Raw genomic sequence first — 5,318 nt, 5'->3', positions numbered from 1 at the left:
GAATGGATTACAGCAGAACATGCACTACCAGAATAACGGCCGCTGCCGACGGCCTTTTCTACGCCGACAGCCCCGTCGGCATAGATGGTGGTATGCCGACGGCCACGGAAAGGCCGTAGGCGTACTAAAGCCCTCGGCAACCTCCATCTATGCCGACGGGGGGCGTCGGTGTATCTTCCACTATGCCGATGGGGGCCGTCAGCATAGAGCCGCCGTCGGTACACAGGTGGGTCCACCGACCCAGGTTCAGACAGAGGGTTTACGCCGTCACCATGCCATCGGCATAGCTTGTACACTTTTTTTTATTCAGCAAAAACCATGTGGGCTCTTTATGCCGACGGGGATACCGTCGGCATATATATTATATGTTTTTTTATTTCTAATTTAGCATTGTTTACTAAACCTTAGATTTGATTAATTTAAATGTAATTTATATAAACTTAAACATACACAAATTATATATGGTTTTGGGGCAGAATTTTCCATAGATTATAAATATTTGGGTTTTTTAATACCTTTGAGTATGTTAAAATACAACCTCATGTAATTTTGCATATAGGTCCTTATACTTAGGAAAAATCACTAGTTGATACTTCACTAGATTTGGACAGCTTTTAAATGATTTTCTTATCATAATCTCGCACCTGGTCCTGCTGCATGTCAGTTTGTGCGTTCGGTTTATTCGGTTTAAGTGGTTCGGTTTATATGGTTTTTGATTTGTATGGTATTAATACTTCGGTAAATACAGTATGAAATTTGTATACGGTTCGGTTTTGGAATATACCAAATTATTTCGGTATGGTTTCGGTATATACCATATAAACCAAAGTTGACGTGAATTTGAAAATGACATATAATATTTCGCAAATTTATGAATCAAAACACATATCTTTTTATACAGGGAGTACATAACTATATGCGAGTGTATATGCATGCATGGATTCAATGGTTATGGACGTGCTTAGCATTTTTCTAAGAGAAGTACGACTACGATTACAAGAAAAATGGATGCACTTAACAAAAAAAATCTTGCTTATGTACAAAAATGACTACTTGTATGGTTGTTCACCCAAGATATATAAATATTTTTTTACTTCGCTCTATATGGTAAACCGTTTGGTTTTTCGGTATATACAACAAAAACCAAAATTCAAAACGGTATGAAAAGTTCATACCATACCGAAACCATAAACCATAAAAATAGTAAATTGGTTCGGGTTGGTTTATTTTCGGTATGGTTTTCCGGTTCAGTTTAAAAATGCACAAGGTGAGATGCATGTGTGAATGTGTTGTGACATGCGTAGACACCCTTCTTGGGCACCAAGGTGTGACCCCCTCCATGGACGGCAGTGCCGCCGTCACTTGGAGGGGGGAATCGTGCGCGTCTGGTAGAACCGGAGGGAATCTAGTGGTTGGTTGGGTCCAGACCGTGTTCCGGGTTGTTCCTCTGGGCTGACCTATCACAACTAGGTGAAAGAGTCTACAGGTAAAAGACCGTCTGACGAAGTCAAAGGCCTGGATCTCCTGGTCAACGGGGCTAAGGTTAGTCCGGTCGGTGGGGCTTCGGGGTGTATCTATGCCACCGAAACACCGTATTGGCTCCTGATGCGTGTGTGAAAGTGATGTGGCATGCGTAGACGCATGTCTTGGGTCTCCGGGGTGTTGCCCCCCTCCACAAACGGTAGTGCCGCCGTCACTTGGAGGGGGGAATCGTGCGCGTCGGGTAGGACCAGAGGGAATCTAGTGGTTGGTTGGGTCCAGACCATGTTCGGGGATGTTCCTATGGGCTGACCTATCGCAACCAGTTGGAAGAGTCCACTGGTCAAAGCCCGTCCGACGAAAGTCAAGGGCCTAGATCTCCTGGTCAACGGGGCTTCGTGGTGGCCTTCTAGGTGTAGTAATGCCACTGAAACAGCGCACGGGGCCTAATGCATGTGTGAAAGTGTTATGACATGCGTATACGCCCTTCTTGGGCTCCGGGGTGTGCCCCCCTCCACGGACGGTAGTGCCGCCGTCACTTGGAGGGGGGAATCGTGCGCGTCGGGTAAGACTAGAGGGAATCTAGTGGTTGGTTGGGTCTAGACCATGTTTGGGGATGTTCCTATGGGATGACATATCGCAACCAGTTGGAAGAGTACACTGGTCAAAGCCCATCCGACGTAAGTCAAAGGCCTAGATCTCTTGGTCAACGTGGCTTCGTGGTGGCCTTCCGGGTGTAGCAATGCCACCGAAATAGCGGACGGGTCCTAATGCATGTGTGAAAGTGTTGTGACATGCGTAGACGCCATTCTTGGGCTCTGGGGCGTGCCCCCCTCCACGGACGGCAGTGCCACCGTCAATTGGAGGGGGAATCATGCACGTCTGGTCAAGCCGAACGAAATCTAGTGGTGGGTTGGGTCCAGACCGTGTTCGGGGTTGTTACAATGGCCTGACCTATCACAACCAAGCGGAAGCATCCACTGGTCAAAGCCCGTCCGGCGATAGTCAAAGGGCTGGATCTCCTGGTCAACGGGGCTTTGTGGTAGTCTTTCCGGGTGTAACTATGACATCGAACATCGCACGGGTCCTAATGCATGTGTGAAAGTGATGTGGCATGCGTAGACGCCTGTCTTGGGCCTCCGGGGTGTGGCCCCCCTTCACGGACGGCAGTGCCGCCGTCACTTGGTGGGCGGAATCGTGCGCGACGTCGGGTCGAGCCGGAGAGAATCAAGTAGTGGGTTGGGTCCAGACCGTGTCCGGGGATGCTCCGATGGGCTGACCTATCACAACCAGGTGGAAGAGTCCACTAGTCAAAGCCCGTCCGGCAATAGTCAAAGGGTTAGATCTCCTGGTCAACGGGGTTTCGTGGTGGCCTTTCGGGTGTAGCTATGCCACAGAAACACCGCACGGGTCCTGATGCATGTGTGAAAGTAATGTGGCATGCGTAGACGCCCATCTTAGGGCTCCGGGGTCTGGCCCCCCTCCACGGATGGCACTGCCGCCGTCACTTGGAGGAGGGAATCATGCGCGTCGGGTTGAGCCGGAGGGAATCTAGTGATGGGTTGGGTCCAGTCCGTGTTCGGGTTTTTTCTGATGGGCTGACCTATTGCAACCAGGTGGGAGGGTCCAATGGTCAAAGCCCGGATACTCAAAGGGCTACTAACTTTCCAGCTTACTTTTGCAATTTGTAATGCCATAGAAATCCTGTTGAGGTCCTGTTTGAGACAATCAGCTTTCGATCTGAAAAGGTAGTAGGAGTACAATATATATACGTCTTTAGGCTGGTTACAGATAAAAAACTAGTGAGCATGGCTGAGACTTCGGGTGTGTGGAGGGGGCACACAATCTAAGACCTGAGCTTGACCGTGGATACATGGATAATCCCAGACAGTGTAACAGCAAAAGACGGAATCATAATGTAGCATTTCAATACCTAACCAGATGTAATGGATCCTTGAGAAGAATGAATTACAGCAGAACATTTCACTGACAAGTTGACTGCAAGGCAATCATTCCTGTTTTTCTCTGCGGCTTGTAAAAATGAAAACGACCTCGATGAAAAAAGCCAAGCCAATTATACAGGACATCCAGCTTCACATCATCATCATGAGTGTGCATTCATCGAAGGAAGTAATATGATGCAGACCATGGTCACCTCCTGCGTCGAAGAGGCAGAGTAGGAGTGAGATGAACGACGACAGAGAGTGTACCGAGGTGCATGTTATAATTGCAGTAATCCATTGGTAATTCCTAATACCTTCCAAGCCTATACTCATCAAATTCGGACCCCTAGTATGCAGAGATGGAAACAAGGAAGTGATATTGGATACTTGGCCGAACTGAATGACGAACAACATACTCATCTTTGCTTAGGGAGGCCTTTCTTTTTATAAGAGACTTGGGTGGTAGCAGTGATATGAACTCACTAGCCCTCTGGTAGATCATTAACAATAGCTGATAGTTCCTTTGTTATAAGGTTGGTCCTTAGGTAGGTTTGGAGACTATGCGATCTTTAAGTAAACTTGCATTTATCGACTGTGTAAGCTGTAAACACATTGCAGCAGACAATGTGCACTAGCCACTAGGCCACCTCTTCCTCTTTTCTCCAATTCGTTCATCCCCGTGAGCCCCCGTGTCACCCCCCGCTAGGGCGGCTCGGGCGGAACCCTACCCCCCACTGCCGCCGGGCTCCCAACCCCTCCCTCCCCTCCTCTCCGCCGCCGTTGGAGGAGGCCGCCGGGCAAAGCCCTGACCGACTGACGGCGGCGGAGGAGGAGGCTCCCTTCCCTCCCGTGTTCCTTTGGGTGAGGCGGGTCACCCAGGGCGCAGGGGCCCTCCTCCCCGATCTGAGCCGTCGTCGCGGCGGCGCGGCCGATCTGAGGCGCCGACGGCGCCTTGGCGGCGTGGTGATGGGAGGAGGCGGCGGAGCGGCGGGCTTCGTGGAAGATCTGGTGGTGCTGGCTGCTCGGTGGGCGTGCTTGGTCATGGCGGCATAGGTCGCAGTGGCCGGCGGCTTGGCCGGTCGGCGGCGGCGGAACATGGCCGGTGGCAGTGACTATGTTCTGTCTGGATCCAGCGGCGGCGGCCCTAGAGGGTGGCGGCTGGTGAAGCTAGGGCTTCCGGCAGCGGCATGGCGTGGTGTCCCTGTCCAAGGCGGATCTGTGACGGCGATCTGCTATGGATTGTTCGGATCAGAGACGGTGACGAGCGCGCGGGATCCATCTCGGTGGCTCTTGCGGCTTGGCGAGGCGGGGTGGGAGCCCTCCTCCTAGGCTCCAGTGGTGGCACACTCAGGTTGTGGCCGATGTGCTAGGGCTCCTACGGTGGCACTGTTGTTGCGGTTGGTCGCCAGATCTAGGCGGCTGGATCTGGGGTTTTGAAAGCGGTCGAGACGGTGCACATGTTGTCGGGTGGATTTCTTGGGACGGATCCGGGTGAAAACCTGCTTTTCGGTCAATGGCCGGAGCCGGTGATGACGATGCGCTTATCATCGTTTTCTTGATGAAGGCATCATCGAGGTGAAGCTCCCAACTCTATTCAATACCTTCGGGGGAAACCTTAGATCAGCTGATCGGATGTTGACGGCAAGCATGTGTCGTTACCCCCTTGGGGCGGCATTCTTGGAGGTGCACTCGGCTTCGTGGGACTAGTGGACGACATCTTTGGTGGAGCGGTGCTTCATCCTACACATTGATGGCGATGGATCTCGACGGCGTGGCACAGTGCAGATTCGGAGTTTGATGTACGAGGATGGACTCGCGCAGGAGGACGACGCTATCTGGCTTTGTGGTGGCATCGATGACAGAGAGACCTGGCACGGTAGATGCAATAGTATAGCT

Source organism: Triticum aestivum, chromosome 5B, assembly GCF_018294505.1.
Source record: "Triticum aestivum cultivar Chinese Spring chromosome 5B, IWGSC CS RefSeq v2.1, whole genome shotgun sequence".
Taxonomy (NCBI): domain Eukaryota; kingdom Viridiplantae; phylum Streptophyta; class Magnoliopsida; order Poales; family Poaceae; genus Triticum; species Triticum aestivum.
Note: the sequence above shows the minus strand (reverse complement) of the source record.